Source organism: Oncorhynchus masou, chromosome 28 (assembly GCF_036934945.1).
Source record: "Oncorhynchus masou masou isolate Uvic2021 chromosome 28, UVic_Omas_1.1, whole genome shotgun sequence".
NCBI lineage: Eukaryota > Metazoa > Chordata > Actinopteri > Salmoniformes > Salmonidae > Oncorhynchus > Oncorhynchus masou.
In genome coordinates, this window is record NC_088239.1 from 77,558,293 (window position 1) to 77,577,108 (window position 18,816).

At 44.6% G+C, this 18,816-nt stretch overlaps 7 non-coding genes across 7 annotated transcripts; all 7 read right to left on the reverse strand.

The window, feature by feature from the left end:
• Window positions 1-1,013: 1,013 nt before the first annotated feature.
• On the reverse strand, window positions 1,014-1,086 carry trnaa-agc (transfer RNA alanine (anticodon AGC)). The gene has a single exon. It is a non-coding gene; the product is annotated as a tRNA-Ala (tRNA).
• Window positions 1,087-4,573: 3,487 nt separating this feature from the next.
• trnaa-agc (transfer RNA alanine (anticodon AGC)) lies at window positions 4,574-4,646 on the reverse strand. Its single transcript has one exon. It is a non-coding gene; the product is annotated as a tRNA-Ala (tRNA).
• Window positions 4,647-8,070: 3,424 nt separating this feature from the next.
• Window positions 8,071-8,143, reverse strand: trnaa-agc (transfer RNA alanine (anticodon AGC)). Its single transcript has one exon. It is a non-coding gene; the product is annotated as a tRNA-Ala (tRNA).
• A 1,787-nt stretch (window positions 8,144-9,930) lies between these two features.
• trnaa-agc (transfer RNA alanine (anticodon AGC)) lies at window positions 9,931-10,003 on the reverse strand. The gene has a single exon. It is a non-coding gene; the product is annotated as a tRNA-Ala (tRNA).
• A 2,113-nt stretch (window positions 10,004-12,116) lies between these two features.
• On the reverse strand, window positions 12,117-12,189 carry trnaa-agc (transfer RNA alanine (anticodon AGC)). The gene has a single exon. It is a non-coding gene; the product is annotated as a tRNA-Ala (tRNA).
• Window positions 12,190-14,113: 1,924 nt separating this feature from the next.
• trnaa-agc (transfer RNA alanine (anticodon AGC)) lies at window positions 14,114-14,186 on the reverse strand. The gene has a single exon. It is a non-coding gene; the product is annotated as a tRNA-Ala (tRNA).
• Window positions 14,187-17,755: 3,569 nt separating this feature from the next.
• On the reverse strand, window positions 17,756-17,828 carry trnaa-agc (transfer RNA alanine (anticodon AGC)). The gene has a single exon. It is a non-coding gene; the product is annotated as a tRNA-Ala (tRNA).
• Window positions 17,829-18,816: the final 988 nt, after the last annotated feature.

Genomic DNA, 18,816 nt, shown 5'->3' on the forward strand with positions numbered 1-18,816 from the left:
GTAAAAGGTAATCTGGGTAAGCGGTCATCTGGGTAAGAGGTAATCTGGGCAAGAGGTAAAAGGTAATCTGGGCGAGAGGTAAAAGGTAATCTGGGTAAGAGGTAATCTGGGTAAGAGGTAAAAGGTAATCTGGGTAAGAGGTAAAAGGTAATCTGGGTAAGAGGTAAAAAGTAATCTGGGTAAGAGGTAAAAAGTAATCTGGGTAAGAGGTTAGAGGTAATCTGGGTAAAAGGTAATCTGGGTAAAAGGTAATCTGGGTAAAAGGTAATCTGGGTAAGAGGTAATCTGGGTAAGAGGTAAAAGGTAATCTGGGTAAGAGGTAAGCGGTCCTACTGCTTTCTATGCCCTTCTTATTCCTGTGTGTGTGTGTGCATACGTATTTGTGTGCGTGCGTTTGTATGTTTATGTGACACATTTGTATCCAGGCAGCGTGTACCCATGTGTGATGACATCCCGGATCAACTGGGAAAGGCTGTGGAGAGCTGCTTACTGCGGTGGCCCCACAAAATGAAGGGATTGATCATTCTGACAACTGCACTGACACCATGCTAAACATTCCAATGTCAGCCAAGTCAACAACACAAAGGGACAGTCATTGGTATGAGTGTCTGTCCGCATTAACAGCCTATAGGCCTACAACAACTACATTTGGTTCTTGGTCCTTACACTTTTCCGGGCACCACTACACTACTGGGTGCAGTGGGACCTCTTACCCAGATTGGTGCAGTGGGACCTCTTACCCAGATTGGTGCAGTGGGACCTCTTACCCAGATTGGTGCAGTGGGAATCTACCCGTCATCTCAGGCATGCAAGGACACCCGATACGTTCTCTGTTTACAGTTGATGGCCTCGACACATCTGCCACAAACACAAAGATCTGCTTCCCTGTTTGTGTGATATCAACACACACAATGAGACACACGGCTGATTTGTGAATGAGTGAATGAGGGATCTTTTGTCCAGGGTGCAGTGTATGAGGGTATGGAGAATGTGTGTGACAAAATAATGTACCTTGGAGAATACGGGCATCGATCCCGCTACCTCTCGCATGCTAAGCGAGCGCTCTACCATTTGAGCTAATTCCCCAGCTGTTAGAAGTGGCCACAAGGAGTATTGTAGAAGCTTCCGCCCTGGCCACGGGATCCTCTTGGCTTACTTGGTAACTTACTCGCTAGCAGTTGCTGAGCCATCATGACTCGTAACAGCTGTCATTTCTGGCAAGTTGGGCTGGTTAGCTCAGTTGGTCAGAGTGTGGTGCCATCAATGCCAAGGTTGCAGGTTCAATCCCTGTACTTGCGATAAGTTGTTTTTTGAGTGCTTATGCTCTGTACCATTTGCAGATGTGGTGTGTGCTTGACAGTTCGCGCCCGGGTATGGGCGAGGTGAAGGTCTAAAGTTATACTGTTACATTGGTAAGAGGTAAAAGGTGATCTGGGTAAGAGGTAAAAGGTGATCTGGGTAAGAGGTAAAAGGTGATCTGGGTAAGAGGTAAAAGGTGATCTGGGTAAGAGGTAAAAGGTGATCTGGGTAAGAGGTAAAAGGTGATCTGGGTAAGAGGTAAAAGGTCATCTGGGTAAGAGGTAATCTGGGTAAAAGGTAATCTGGGTAAAAGGTAATCTGGGTAAAAGGTAATCTGGGCAAGAGGTAAGAGGTAATCTGGGTAAGCGGTCATCTTGGTAAGCGGTCATCTGGATAAGAGGTAATCTGGGCAAGAGGTAAAAGGTAATCTGTGTAAGAGGTAATCTGGGTAAGAGGTAATCTGGGTAAGAGGTAAAAGGTAATCTGGGTAAGAGGTAAAAGGTAATCTGGGTAAGAGGTAAAAGGTAATCTGGGTAAGAGGTAAAAGGTAATCTGGGTAAGAGGTTAGAGGTAATCTGGGTAAGAGGTAAAAGGTAATCTGGGTAAGAGGTAAAAGGTAATCTGGGTAAGAGGTAAAAGGTAATCTGGGTAAGAGGTAAGAGGCTATCTGGGTAAGAGGTAAGAGGCTATCTGGGTAAGAGGTAAGAGGCTATCTGGGTAAGAGGTAAGAGGCTATCTGGGTAAGAGGTAAGAGGCTATCTGGGTAAGAGGTAAGAGGCTATCTGGGTAAGAGGTAAGAGGCTATCTGGGTAAGAGGTAAGAGGCTATCTGGGTAAGAGGTAAGAGGCTATCTGGGTAAGAGGTAAGAGGCTATCTGGGTAAGAGGTAAGAGGCTATCTGGGTAAGAGGTAAAAGGTAATCTGGGTAAGAGGTAAAAGGTAATCTGGGTAAGAGGTAAGCGGTCCCACTGCTTTCTATGCCCTTCTTATTCCTGTGTGTGTGTGTGTGTGCATACGTATTTGTGTGCGTGCGTTTGTATGTTTATGTGACACATTTGTATCCAGGCAGCGTGTACCGATGTGTGATGACATCCCGGATCAACTGGGAAAGGCTGTGGAGAGCTGCTTACTGCGGTGGCCCCACAAAATGAAGGGATTGATCATTCTGACAAATGCACTGACACCATGCTAAACATTCCAATGTCAGCCAAGTCAACAACACAAAGGGACAGTCATTGGTATGAGTGTCTGTCCTCATTAACAGCCTATAGGCCTACAACAACTACATTTGGTTTTTGGTCCTTACAACTTTTATTACAATGCAATATACAAAAATGTTGTAACACAGATCAAAATAGGAGCTCATTGATCATGGATTAATCAATTCTTAATTGTATGCTGGGTTTCCTGCAAGGAGAGGGAATGAAGTGTAATGTAATGCCTAATACACTGCCACGTTTTGCATTGACCAGCCCAAGGAGAGGTAATGGGCATAGGAAGCATTGGGGCCTGTTACCCAGATCGGTGCCGTCAGTGGTGTAGTGGAGGGTATATGCTGTATACCCACTTTATTTTTTTGTGGTCATTGCGTATACTCACTTCTTACTCCCCATGATGCTTATCAAAGTAGTATAGTGGAGGTATACGCCCTATAAAGTAATAAGGCTGATGGAACAGATCAGAATGTTTAGCTTAAAATGTTGATAAACGAATATTTCTTCACGTTTTAAGTGCAGCAATGTGCACATGGTGGTAGGCCTACACGCAAACGTTCCAATTTGCAATTTGCGGGAATACACCATTCTAAAATGTGCACTGCACATGCAAGCTGTTTCATGGACAGAAATGGAAATATCAGTTCAAAATTTTGAAAGAGGGGAGATTTAAAGATGCAACAACTTCCATGGGTTGCTAATGTGGCTAGGGAAATGCCTTTGACTGCTAGAAAATGAAATGAAGTTGAAAGAAAACCCTTAAAACAGGAGAACACATATGAAGAAGTCTTTATAAAATAACTGCCTCCGCGTTTCTATGGAGGGATTTTGGCTATAGGCTACTTTGAAGCAAGGTCAGACATGCCTCATAATATGAGGTAGAACATCCAGGTTTCAAATAATTAAGGAACAGGAAAAAAATAGCAATGCATGATAGGTCTAACCTAACCGTCTTCTTGTAGATTGAAAGGCTTTCCCTAAAACCGCCAATGAAATGTTAACTAGCTACATAGCTACCAAGTAGCCTAAGCCCACCTGGAAAACATATATAATGATTATTTTCATCAATCTAGTGGCCACTCCCTCTCATGTGCACACTGCTAACCAAATAACAGTGGTAGGTGTTTGTACAGTTGAATCTACAATCCAAAATCAAAACGTGTTCCATTTTTTTCCCAGTCTTCAAAAGTTTTCTCCTGATGTGGTTTAAGCATTGTGGACTTAGAACATCCAATTTGGCTGTTTTTCTAATATATATAAAAAAAGTGAGATTGAGAGTGAAAACATGGGAAAAAATTAGCAAAATCTGAAACCTGTGAATTTCAGACTCCGTTTAACAGCCTCATCTATCTGTTTCAATAGTAGGACTACTATTAGACTACTTGCACAGTACAGCTTAGATTGGTCTGACTGTGAAAGACCAATATGGGATTCATAATTTTTAGATCATTCAGTGTATGTCACTGTTTGTCATATAATTTTTCACACAGGGCACCTTTCCTTCACCGGCGGGCGTTTTGATATTTTGGGGCAAAATTAGAGTATAGTCACTTTTCCGGGCACCACTACACTACTGGGTGCAGTGGGACCTCTTACCCAGATTGGTGCAGTGGGACCTCTTACCCAGATTGGTGCAGTGGGAATCTACCCGTCATCTCAGGCATGCAAGGACACCCGATACGTTCTCTGTTTACAGTGGACGGCCTCGACACATCTGCCACAAACACAAAGATCTGCTTCCCTGTTTGTGTGATATCAACACACACAATGAGACACACGGCTGATCTCACGCCACAGATGTTCATCTGTTTGTGTGATATCAACACACACAATGAGACACACGGCTGATCTCACGCCACAGATGTTCATCTGTTTGTGTGATATCATCACACACAATGAGACACACGGCTGATCTCACGCCACAGATGTTCATCTGTTTGTGTGATATCAACACACACAATGAGACACACGGCTGATTTGTGAATGAGTGAATGAGGGATCTTTTGTCCAGGGTGCAGTGTATGAGGGTATGGAGAATGTGTGTGATAAAATAATGTACCTTGGAGAATACGGGCATCGATCCCGCTACCTCTCGCATGCTAAGCGAGCGCTCTACCATTTGAGCTAATTCCCCAGCTGTTAGAAGTGGCCACAAGGAGTATTGTAGAAGCTTCCGCCCTGGCCACGGGATCCTCTTGGCTTACTTGGTAACTTACTCGCTAGCAGTTGCTGAGCCATCATGACTCGTAACAGCTGTCATTTCTGGCAAGTTGGGCTGGTTAGCTCAGTTGGTCAGAGTGTGGTGCCATCAATGTCAAGGTTGCAGGTTCAATCCCTGTACTTGCGATAAGTTGTTTTTTGAGTGCTTATGCTCTGTACCATTTGCAGATGTGGTGTGCGCTTGACAGTTCGCGCCCGGGTATGGGCGAGGTGAAGGTCTAAAGTTATACTGTTACATTGGTGAGAGGTAAAAGGTGATCTGGGTAAGAGGTAAAAGGTGATCTGGGTTACAGGTAAAAGGTAATCTGGGTAAGAGGTAATCTGGGTAAAAGGTAAAAGGTAATCTGGGTAAAAGGTAATCTGGGTAAAAGGTAATCTGGGTAAGAGGTAATCTGGGCAAGAGGTAAGAGGTAATCTGGGTAAGCGGTCATCTTGGTAAGCGGTCATCTGGATAAGAGGTAATCTGGGCAAGAGGTAAAAGGTAATCTGTGTAAGAGGTAATCTGGGTAAGAGGTAATCTGGGTAAGAGGTAAAAGGTAATCTGGGTAAAAGGTTAGAGGTAATCTGGGTAAAAGGTAATCTGGGTAAGAGGTAAAAGGTAATCTGTGTAAGAGGTAAGAGGCTATCTGGGTAAGAGGTAAGAGGCTATCTGGGTAAGAGGTAAAAGGTAATCTGGATAAGAGGTAAAAGGTAATCTGGGTAAGAGGTAAGCGGTCCCACTGCTTTCTATGCCCTTCTTATTCCTGTGTGTGTGTGTGTGTGCATACGTATTTGTGTGCGTGCGTTTGTATGTTTATGTGACACATTTGTATCCAGGCAGCGTGTACCGATGTGTGATGACATCCCAGATCAACTGGGAAAGGCTGTGGAGAGCTGCTTACTGCGGTGGCCCCACAAAATGAAGGGATTGATCATTCTGACAACTGCACTGACAACATGCTAAACATTCCAATGTCAGCCAAGTCAACAACACAAAGGGACAGTCATTGGTATGAGTGTCTGTCCGCATTAACAGCCTATAGGCCTACAACAACTACATTTGTTTTTTTGGTCCTTACAACTTTTATTACAATGCAATATACACAATTTTTGTAACACAGATAAAAATAGGATCTCATTGATCATGGATTAATCAATTCTTAATTGTATGCTGGGTTTCCTGCAAGGAGAGGGAATGAAGTGTAATGTAATGCCTAATACACTGCCACGTTTTGCGTTGACCAGCCCAAGGAGAGGTAATGGGCATAGGAAGCATTGGGGCCTGTTACCCAGATCGGTGCCGTCAGTGGTGTGGTGGAGGGTATATGCTGTATACCCACTTTATTTTTTTGTGGTCATTGCGTATACTCACTTCTTACTCCCCATGATGCTTATCAAAGTAGTATAGTGGAGGTATACGCCCTATAAAGTAATAAGGCTGATGGAACAGATCAGAATGTTTAGCTTAAAATGTTGATAAACAAATATTTCTTCACGTTTTAAGTGCAGCAATGTGCACATGGTGGTAGGCCTATACGCAAACGTTCCAATTTACAATTTGTGGGAATACACCATTCTAAAATGTGAACTGCACATGCAAGCTGTTTCATGGACAGAAATGGAAATATCAGTTCAAAATTTTGAAAGAGGGGAGATTTAAAGATGCAACAACTTTCATGGGTTGCTAATGTGGCTAGGGAAATGCCTTTGACTGCTAGAAAATGAAATGAAGTTGAAAGAAAACCCTTAGAACAGGAGAACACATATGAAGAAGTCTTTATAAAATAACTGCCTCCACGTTTCTATGGAGGGATTTTGGCTATAGGCTACTTTGAAGCAAGGTCAGACATGCCTCATAATATGAGGTAGAACATCCAGGTTTCAAATAATTAAGGAACAGGAAAAAAATAGCAATGCTAATGATAGGTCTAACCTAACCGTCTTCTTGTAGATTGAAAGGCTTTCCCTAAAACCGCCAATGAAATGTTAACTAGCTACATAGCTACCAAGTAGCCTAAGCCCACCTGGAAAACATATATAATGATTATTTTCATCAATCTAGTGGCCACTCCCTCTCATGTGCACACTGCTAACCAAATAACAGTGGTAGGTGTTTGTACAGTTGAATCTACAATCCAAAATCAAAACGTGTTCCATTTTTTTCCCAGTCTTCAAAAGTTTTCTCCTGATGTGGTTTAAGCATTGTGGACTTAGAACATCCAATTTGGCTGTTTTTCTAATATATATATAAAAAAAGTGAGATTGAGAGTGAAAACATGGGAAAAAATTAGCAAAATCTGAAACCTGTGAATTTCATTTACATTTACATTTAAGTCATTTAGCAGACGCTCTTATCCAGAGCGACTTACAAATTGGTGAATTCACCTTCTGACATCCAGTGGAACAGCCACTTTACAATAGTGCATCTAAGTCATTAAGGGGGGGGGGGGGTGAGAAGGATTACTTATCCTATCCTAGGTATTCCTTGAAGAGGTGGGGTTTCAGGTGTCTCCGGAAGGTGGTGATTGACTCCGCTGTCCTGGCGTCGTGAGGGAGTTTGTTCCACCATTGGGGGGCCAGAGCAGCGAACAGTTTTGACTCCATTTAACAGCCTCATCTATCTGTTTCAATAGTAGGACTACTATTAGACTACTTGCACAGTACAGCTTAGATTGGTCTGACTGTGAAAGACCAATATGGGATTCATAATTTTTAGATCATTCAGTGTATGTCACTGTTTGTCATATAATTTTTCACACAGGGCGCCTTTCCTTCACCGGCGGGCGTTTTGATATTTTGGGGCAAAATTAGAGTATAGTCACTTTTCCGGGCACCACTACACTACTGGGTGCAGTGGGACCTCTTACCCAGATTGGTGCAGTGGGATCTCTTACCCAGATTGGTGCAGTGGGACCTCTTACCCAGATTGGTGCAGTGGGAATCTACCCGTCATCTCAGGCATGCAAGGACACCCGATACGTTCTCTGTTTACAGTTGACGGCCTCGACACATCTGCCACAAACACAAAGATCTGCTTCCCTGTTTGTGTGATATCATTACACACAATCAGACACACGGCTGATCTCACGCCACAGATGTTCATCTGTTTGTGTGATATCATCACACACAATGAGACACACGGCTGATCTCACGCCACAGATGTTCATCTGTTTGTGTGATACCATCACACACAATGAGACACACGGCTGATCTCACGCCACAGATGTTCATCTGTTTGTGTGATATCAACACACACAATGAGACACACGGCTGATTTGTGAATGAGTGAATGAGGGATCTTTTGTCCAGGGTGCAGTGTATGAGGGTATGGAGAATGTGTGTGACAAAATAATGTACCTTGGAGAATACGGGCATCGATCCCGCTACCTCTCGCATGCTAAGCGAGCGCTCTACCATTTGAGCTAATTCCCCAGCTGTTAGAAGTGGCCACAAGGAGTATTGTAGAAGCTTCCGCCCTGGCCACGGGATCCTCTTGGCTTACTTGGTAACTTACTCGCTAGCAGTTGCTGAGCCATCATGACTCGTAACAGCTGTCATTTCTGGCAAGTTGGGCTGTTTAGCTCAGTTGGTCAGAGTGTGGTGCCATCAATGCCAAGGTTGCAGGTTCAATCCCTGTACTTGCGATAAGTTGTTTTTTGAGTGCTTATGCTCTGTACCATTTGCAGATGTGGTGTGTGCTTGACAGTTCGCGCCCGGGTATGGGCGAGGTGAAGGTCTAAAGTTATACTGTTACATTGGTAAGAGGTAAAAGGTGATCTGGGTAAGAGGTAAAAGGTGATCTGGGTAAGAGGTAAAAGGTAATCTGGGTAAGAGGTAATCTGGGTAAGAGGTAATCTGGGTAAGAGGTAATCTGGGTAAAAGGTAATCTGGGTAAAAGGTAAAAGGTAATCTGGGTAAGAGGTAATCTGGGTAAGAGGTCATCTGGGTAAGCGGTCATCTGGGTAAGCGGTCATCTGGGTAAGCGGTCATCTGGGTAAGCGGTCATCTGGGTAAGAGGTAATCTGGGCAAGAGGTAAAAGGTAATCTGGGTAAGAGGTAATCTGGGTAAGAGGTAAAATGTAATCTGGGTAAGAGGTAAAATGTAATCTGGGTAAGAGGTAAAATGTAATCTGGGTAAGAGGTAAAATGTAATCTGGGTAAGAGGTAAAATGTAATCTGGGTAAGAGGTAAAAGGTAATCTGGGTAAGAGGTAATCTGGGTAAGAGGTAATCTGGGTAAGAGGTAAAAGGTAATCGAGGTAAAAGGTAATCTGGGTAAGAGGTAAGAGGCTATCTGGGTAAGAGGTAAAAGGTCATCTGGGTAAGAGGTAAGCGGTCCCACTGCTTTCTATGCCCTTCTTATTCCTGTGTGTGTGTGTGTGTGTGCATACGTATTTGTGTGCGTGCGTTTGTATGTTTATGTGACACATTTGTATCCAGGCAGCGTGTACCCATGTGTGATGACATCCCAGATCAACTGGGAAAGGCTGTGGAGAGCTGCTTACTGCGGTGGCCCCACAAAATGAAGGGATTGATCATTCTGACAACTGCACTGACAACATGCTAAACATTCCAATGTCAGCCAAGTCAACAACACAAAGGGACAGTCATTGGTATGAGTGTCTGTCCGCATTAACAGCCTATAGGCCTACAACAACTACATTTGGTTCTTGGTCCTTACACTTTTCCGGGCACCACTACACTACTGGGTGCAGTGGGACCTCTTACCCAGATTGGTGCAGTGGGATCTCTTACCCAGATTGGTGCAGTGGGACCTCTTACCCAGATTGGTGCAGTGGGAATCTACCCGTCATCTCAGGCATGCAAGGACACCCGATACGTTCTCTGTTTACAGTTGACGGCCTCGACACATCTGCCACAAACACAAAGATCTGCTTCCCTGTTTGTGTGATATCAACACACACAATGAGACACACGGCTGATCTCACGCCACAGATGTTCATCTGTTTGTGTGATATCAACACACACAATGAGACACACGGCTGATCTCACGCCACAGATGTTCATCTGTTTGTGTGATATCATCACACACAATGAGACACACGGCTGATCTCACGCCACAGATGTTCATCTGTTTGTGTGATATCAACACACACAATGAGACACACGGCTGATTTGTGAATGAGTGAATGAGGGATCTTTTGTCCAGGGTGCAGTGTATGAGGGTATGGAGAATGTGTGTGACAAAATAATGTACCTTGGAGAATACGGGCATCGATCCCGCTACCTCTCGCATGCTAAGCGAGCGCTCTACCATTTGAGCTAATTCCCCAGCTGTTAGAAGTGGCCACAAGGAGTATTGTAGAAGCTTCCGCCCTGGCCACGGGATCCTCTTGGCTTACTTGGTAACTTACTCGCTAGCAGTTGCTGAGCCATCATGACTCGTAACAGCTGTCATTTCTGGCAAGTTGGGCTGGTTAGCTCAGTTGGTCAGAGTGTGGTGCCATCAATGCCAAGGTTGCAGGTTCAATCCCTGTACTTGCGATAAGTTGTTTTTTGAGTGCTTATGCTCTGTACCATTTGCAGATGTGGTGTGTGCTTGACAGTTCGCGCCCGGGTATGGGCGAGGTGAAGGTCTAAAGTTATACTGTTACATTGGTAAGAGGTAAAAGGTGATCTGGGTAAGAGGTAAAAGGTGATCTGGGTAAGAGGTAAAAGGTCATCTGGGTAAAAGGTCATCTGGGTAAGAGGTAATCTGGGTAAAAGGTAATCTGGGTAAAAGGTAAAAGGTAATCTGGGTAAAAGGTAATCTGGGTAAGAGGTAATCTGGGTAAGAGGTAATCTGGGTAAGCGGTCATCTGGGTAAGAGGTAATCTGGGCAAGAAGTAAAAGGTAATCTGGGTAAGAGGTAATCTGGGTAAGAGGTAATCTGGATAAGAGGTAAAAGGTAATCTGGGTAAGAGGTAAAAAGTAATCTGGGTAAGAGGTAAAAGGTAATCTGGGTAAGAGGTAAAATGTAATCTGGGTAAGAGGTAAAATGTAATCTGGGTAAGAGGTAAAATGTAATCTGGGTAAGAGGTAAAAGGTAATCTGGGTAAGAGGTTAGAGGTAATCTGGGTAAGAGGTTAGAGGTAATCTGGGTAAAAGGTAATCTGGGTAAGAGGTAAAAGGTAATCTGGGTAATAGGTAAAAGGTAATCTGGGTAAGAGGTAAAAGGTAATCTGGGTAAGAGGTAAAAGGTAATCTGGGTAAGAGGTAAGAGGCTATCTGGGTAAGAGGTAAAAGGTCATCTGGATAAGAGGTAAAAGGTAATCTGGGTAAGAGGTTAGAGGTAATCTGGGTAAGAGGTAAGAGGCTATCTGGGTAAGAGGTAAAAGGTAATCTGGATAAGAGGTAAAAGGTAATCTGGGTAAGAGGTTAGAGGTAATCTGGGTAAGAGGTTAGAGGTAATCTGGGTAAAAGGTAATCTGGGTAAGAGGTAATCTGGGTAAAAGGTAATCTGGGTAAAAGGTAAAAGGTAATCTGGGTAAGAGGTAAAAGGTAATCTGGGTAAGAGGTAAAAGGTAATCTGGGTAAGAGGTAAGAGGCTATCTGGGTAAGAGGTAAAAGGTAATCTGGATAAGAGGTAAAAGGTAATCTGGGTAAGAGGTAAGCGGTCCCACTGCTTTCTATGCCCTTCTTATTCCTGTGTGTGTGTGTGTGCATACGCTTTTGTGTGCGTGCGTTTGTATGTTTATGTGACACATTTGTATCCAGGCAGCGTGTACCGATGTGTGATGACATCCCGGATCAACTGGGAAAGGCTGTGGAGAGCTGCTTACTGCGGTGGCCCCACAAAATGAAGGGATTGATCATTCTGACAACTGCACTGACAACATGCTAAACATTCCAATGTCAGCCAAGTCAACAACACAAAGGGACAGTCATTGGTATGAGTGTCTGTCCGCATTAACAGCATATAGGCCTACAACAACTACATTTGGTTCTTGGTCCTTACACTTTTCCGGGCACCACTACACTACTGGGTGCAGTGGGACCTCTTACCCAGATTGGTGCAGTGGGACCTCTTTCCCAGATTGGTGCAGTGGGAATCTACCCGTCATCTCAGGCATGCAAGGACACCCGATACGTTCTCTGTTTACAGTGGACGGCCTCGACACATCTGCCACAAACACAAAGATCTGCTTCCCTGTTTGTGTGATATCAACACACACATTGAGACACACGGCTGATCTCACGCCACAGATGTTCATCTGTTTGTGTGATATCAACACACACAATGAGACACACGGCTGATCTCACGCCACAGATGTTCATCTGTTTGTGTGATATCAACACACACAATGAGACACACGGCTGATTTGTGAATGAGTGAATGAGGGATCTTTTGTCCAGGGTGCAGTGTATGAGGGTATGGAGAATGTGTGTGACAAAATAATGTACCTTGGAGAATACGGGCATCGATCCCGCTACCTCTCGCATGCTAAGCGAGCGCTCTACCATTTGAGCTAATTCCCCAGCTGTTAGAAGTGTCCACAAGAAGTATTGTAGAAGCTTCCGCCCTGGCCACGGGATCCTCTTGGCTTACTTGGTAACTTACTCGCTAGCAGTTGCTGAGCCATCATGACTCGTAACAGCTGTCATTTCTGGCAAGTTGGGCTGGTTAGCTCAGTTGGTCAGAGTGTGGTGCCATCAATGCCAAGGTTGCAGGTTCAATCCCTGTACTTGCGATAAGTTGTTTTTTGAGTGCTTATGCTCTGTACCATTTGCAGATGTGGTGTGCGCTTGACAGTTCGCGCCCGGGTATGGGCGAGGTGAAGGTCTAAAGTTATACTGTTACATTGGTAAGAGGTAAAAGGTGATCTGGGTAAGAGGTAAAAGGTAATCTGGGTAAAAGGTAATCTGGGTAAGAGGTAATCTGGGTAAAAGGTCATCTGGGTAAAAGGTAAGAGGTAATCTGCGTAAGAGGTAATCTGGGCAAGAGGTAAGAGGTAATCTGGGTAAGAGGTAATCTGGGTAAGCGGTAATCTGGGTAAGAGGTAATCTGGGCAAGAGGTAAAAGGTAATCTGGGTAAGAGGTAAAAGGTAATCTGGGTAAGAGTTAAAAGGTCATCTGGGTAAGAGGTAAAAGGTAATCTGTGTAAAAAGTAATCTGGGTAAAAGGTAATCTGTGTAAAAAGTAATCTGGGTAAAAGGTAATCTGGGTAAAAGGTAAAAGGTAATCTGGGTAAGAGGTAAGCGGTCCCACTGCTTTCTATGCCCTTCTTATTCCTGTGTGTGTGTGTGTGCATACGTATTTGTGTGCGTGCGTTTGTATGTTTATGTGACACATTTGTATCCAGGCAGCGTGTACCCATGTGTGATGACATCCCGGATCAACTGGGAAAGGCTGTGGAGAGCTGCTTACTGCGGTGGCCCCACAAAATGAAGGGATTGATCATTCTGACAACTGCACTGACACCATGCTAAACATTCCAATGTCAGCCAAGTCAACAACACAAAGGGACAGTCATTGGTATGAGTGTCTGTCCGCATTAACAGCATATAGGCCTACAACAACTACATTTGGTTCTTGGTCCTTACACTTTTCCGGGCACCACTACACTACTGGGTACAGTGGGACCTCTTACCCAGATTGGTGCAGTGGGATCTCTTACCCAGATTGGTGCAGTGGGACCTCTTGCCCAGATTGGTGCAGTGGGAATCTACCCATCATCCCAGGCATGCAAGGACACCCGATACGTTCTCTGTTTACAGTTGACGGCCTCGACACATCTGCCACAAACACAAAGATCTGCTTCCCTGTTTGTGTGATATCAACACACACAATGAGACACACGGCTGATCTCACGCCACAGATGTTCATCTGTTTGTGTGATATCAACACACACAATGAGACACACGGCTGATCTCACGCCACAGATGTTCATCTGTTTGTGTGATATCAACACACACAATGAGACACACGGCTGACCTCACGCCACAGATGTTCATCTGTTTGTGTGATATCAACACACACAATGAGACACACGGCTGATCTCACGCCACAGATGTTCATCTGTTTGTGTGATATCAACACACACAATGAGACACACGGCTGATCTCACGCCACAGATGTTCATCTGTTTGTGTGATATCAACACACACATTGAGACACACGGCTGACCTCACGCCACAGATGTTCATCTGTTTGTGTGATATCAACACACACAATGAGACACACGGCTGATCTCACGCCACAGATGTTCATCTGTTTGTGTGATATCAACACACACAATGAGACACACGGCTGATCTCACGCCACAGATGTTCATCTGTTTGTGTGATATCAACACACACAATGAGACACACGGCTGATTTGTGAATGAGTGAATGAGGGATCTTTTGTCCAGGGTGCAGTGTATGAGGGTATGGAGAATGTGTGTGACAAAATAATGCACCTTGGAGAATACGGGCATCGATCCCGCTACCTCTCGCATGCTAAGCGAGCGCTCTACCATTTGAGCTAATTCCCCAGCTGTTAGAAGTGGCCACAAGGAGTATTGTAGAAGCTTCCGCCCTGGCCACGGGATCCTCTTGGCTTACTTGGTAACTTACTCGCTAGCAGTTGCTGAGCCATCATGACTCGTAACAGCTGTCATTTCTGGCAAGTTGGGCTGGTTAGCTCAGTTGGTCAGAGTGTGGTGCCATCAATGCCAAGGTTGCAGGTTCAATCCCTGTACTTGCGATAAGTTGTTTTTTGAGTGCTTATGCTCTGTACCATTTGCAGATGTGGTGTGTGCTTGACAGTTCGCGCCCGGGTATGGGCGAGGTGAAGGTCTAAAGTTATACTGTTACATTGGTAAGAGGTAAAAGGTGATCTGGGTAAGAGGTAAAAGGTGATCTGGGTAAGAGGTAAAAGGTAATCTCGGTAAGAGGTAATCTGGTTAAGAGGTAATCTGGGTAAGAGGTAATCTGGGTAAAAGGTAATCTGGGTATAAGGTGAAAGGTAATCTGGGTAAGAGGTAATCTGGGTAAGAGGTAATCTGGGTAAGCGGTAATCTGGGTAAGCGGTAATCTGGGTAAGCGGTAATCTGGGTAAGCGGTCATCTGGGTAAGCGGTCATCTGGGTAAGAGGTAATCTGGGCAAGAGGTAAAAGGTAATCTGGGTAAGAGGTAATCTGGGTAAGAGGTAATCTGGGTAAGAGGTAATCTGGGTAAGAGGTAAAAGGTAATCTGGGTAAGAGGTAAAAGGTAATCTGGGTAAGAGGTAAAAGGTAATCGAGGTAAAAGGTAATCTGGGTAAGAGGTAATAGGCTATCTGGGTAAGAGGTAAAAGGTCATCTGGGTAAGAGGTAAGCGGTCCCACTGTTTTCTATGCCCTTCTTATTCCTGTGTGTGTGTGTGTGTGTGCATACGTATTTGTGTGCGTGCGTTTGTATGTTTATGTGACACATTTGTATCCAGGCAGCGTGTACCGATGTGTGATGACATTCCGGATCAACTGGGAAAGGCTGTGGAGAGCTGCTTACTGCGGTGGCCCCACAAAATGAAGGGATTGATCATTCTGACAACTGCACTGACAACATGCTAAACATTCCAATGTCAGCCAAGTCAACAACACAAAGGGACAGTCATTGGTATGAGTGTCTGTCCGCATTAACAGCCTATAGGCCTACAACAACTACATTTGGTTCTTGGTCCTTACACTTTTCCGGGCACCACTACACTACTGGGTGCAGTGGGACCTCTTACCCAGATTGGTGCAGTGGGATCTCTTACCCAGATTGGTGCAGTGGGACCTCTTACCCAGATTGGTGCAGTGGGAATCTACCCGTCATCTCAGGCATGCAAGGACACCCGATACGTTCTCTGTTTACAGTTGACGGCCTCGACACATCTGCCACAAACACAAAGATCTGCTTCCCTGTTTGTGTGATATCAACACACACAATGAGACACACGGCTGATCTCACGCCACAGATGTTCATCTGTTTGTGTGATATCATCACACACAATAAGACACACGGCTGATCTCACGCCACAGATGTTCATCTGTTTGTGTGATATCAACACACACAATGAGACACACGACTGATTTGTGAATGAGTGAATGAGGGATCTTTTGTCCAGGGTGCAGTGTATGAGGGTATGGAGAATGTGTGTGACAAAATAATGTACCTTGGAGAATACGGGCATCGATCCCGCTACCTCTCGCATGCTAAGCGAGCGCTCTACCATTTGAGCAAATTCCCCAGCTGTTAGAAGTGTCCACAAGGAGTATTGTAGAAGCTTCCGCCCTGGCCACGGGATCCTCTTGGCTTACTTGGTAACTTACTCGCTAGCAGTTGCTGAGCCATCATGACTCGTAACAGCTGTCAATTCTGGCAAGTTGGGCTGGTTAGCTCAGTTGGTCAGAGTGTGGTCCCATCAATGCCAAGGTTGCAGGTTCAATCCCTGTACTTGCGATAAGTTGTTTTTTGAGTGCTTATGCTCTGTACCATTTGCAGATGTGGTGTGCGCTTGACAGTTCGCGCCCGGGTATGGGCGAGGTGAAGGTCTAAAGTTATACTGTTACATTGGTAAGAGGTAAAAGGTGATCTGGGTAAGAGGTAAAAGGTAATCTGGGTAAAAGGTAATCTGGGTAAGAGGTAATCTGGGTTAAAGGTCATCTGGGTAAAAGGTAAGAGGTAATCTGCGTAAGAGGTAATCTGGGTAAGAGGTAATCTGGGCAAGAGGTAAGAGGTAATCTGGGTAAGAGGTAATCTGGGTAAGCGGTAATCTGGGTAAGAGGTAATCTGGGCAAGAGGTAAAAGGTAATCTGGGTAAGAGGTAATCTGGATAAGAGGTAAAAGGTAATCTGGGTAAGAGGTAAAAGGTAATCTGGGTAAGAGGTAATCTGGGTAAGAGGTTAGAGGTAATCTGGGTAAGAGGTTAAAGGTAATCTGGGTAAAAGGTAATCTGGGTAAAAGGTAATCTGGGTAAGAGGTAAAAGGTAATCTGGGTAAGAGGTAAAAGGTCATCTGGGTAAGAGGTAAAAGGTAATCTGTGTAAAAAGTAATCTGGGTAAAAGGTAATCTGGGTAAGAGGTAAGCGGTCCCACTGCTTTCTATGCCCTTCTTATTCCTGTGTGTGTGTGTGTGCATACGTATTTGTGTGCGTGCGTTTGTATGTTTATGTGACACATTTGTATCCAGGCAGCGTGTACCCATGTGTGATGACATCCCGGATCAACTGGGAAAGGCTGTGGAGAGCTGCTTACTGCGGTGGCCCCACAAAATGAAGGGATTGATCATTCTGACAACTGCACTGACACCATGCTAAACATTCCAATGTCAGCCAAGTCAACAACACAAAGGGACAGTCATTGGTATGAGTGTCTGTCCGCATTAACAGCCTATAGGCCTACAACAACTACTTTTGGTTCTTGGTCCTTACACTTTTCCGGGCACCACTACACTACTGGGTGCAGTGGGAACTCTTACCCAGATTGGTGCAGTGGGATCTCTTACCCAGATTGGTGCAGTGGGACCTCTTACCCAGATTGGTGCAGTGGGAATCTACCCGTCATCTCAGGCATGCAAGGACACCCGATACCTTCTCTGTTTACAGTTGACAGCCTCGACACATCTGCCACAAACACAAAGATCTGCTTCCCTGTTTGTGTGATATCAACACACACAATGAGACACACGGCTGATCTCACGCCACAGATGTTCATCTGTTTGTGTGATATCAACACACACAATGAGACACACGGCTGATCTCACGCCACAGATGTTCATCTGTTTGTGTGATATCAACACACACAATGAGACACACGGCTGATCTCACGCCACAGATGTTCATCTGTTTGTGTGATATCAACACACACAATGAGACACACGGCTGATCTCACGCCACAGATGTTCATCTGTTTGTGTGATATCAACACACACAATGAGACACACGGCTGATCTCACGCCACAGATGTTCATCTGTTTGTGTGATATCAACACACACAATGAGACACACGGCTGATTTGTGAATGAGTGAATGAGGGATCTTTTGTCCAGGGTGCAGTGTATGAGGGTATGGAGAATGTGTGTGACAAAATAATGTACCTTGGAGAATACGGGCATCGATCCCGCTACCTCTCGCATGCTAAGCGAGCGCTCTACCATTTGAGCTAATTCCCCAGCTGTTAGAAGTGTCCACAAGAAGTATTGTAGAAGCTTCCGCCCTGGCCACGGGATCCTCTTGGCTTACTTGGTAACTTACTCGCTAGCAGTTGCTGAGCCATCATGACTCATAACAGCTGTCATTTCTGGCAAGTTGGGCTGGTTAGCTCAGTTGGTCAAAGTGTGGTGCCATTAATGCCAAGGTTGCAGGTTCAATCCCTGTACTTGCGATAAGTTGTTTTTTGAGTGCTTATGCTCTGTACCATTTTGCAGATGTGGTGTGTGTGCCTGAGAGGGAGAGAGAGATACCTTGCTATACACAGTGGACTATGTCTCCAAACCCTTCCATAAACAACATAAATAATGCAACCCTGGCGTCTGACAGGTGTAGGCCTTTCATACGGCTGAGAGGGACCAGCTGTAAATGTAAAAACTCTGTCGTAACAGAGATCTTCTAAAGGTGTTACATAATATTACAGTATTATTATCTAGACTAGAGCCATACTGTAACACCTAGCTAGGGGCAGTGCATCAAAAACAACAGTCATATTGACACACAATATTGATAGTACACCAAGGTTAGCTAGTGTACTGTCTTGCACGTCCCTGCACAATGTGTGGTGTCACAGTTTGGAAGCAGGACTGGGGACAGCTTTGCCCAGAGCTCCCAAAACCCTGGGCTATTTCCCAGGCATATTGATTCTTCCATGACAGACAAAAGACTAAATGAGGACACAGATATCGATCTGAAACTGGATTAAAAACGAATCTGAAATATACCCTGAGAGTTTAGGTATCTGTGGATATGTTAGTATCGTTGTTGTACTCCTAGAAGCCACATGCCCTGTAACTGTATCCTGTCTTCCTACCTTTTATCTGTTAAGACCAGTTACTCAGTGCTATTTGTGGATGTCACTGCAGTTTCGTTAGTAACAAAACAAAAGTATATTGACCTTCATTAGGCTATAAAGTTACTATTTATTTATTAGCAGATCACTGAATGACA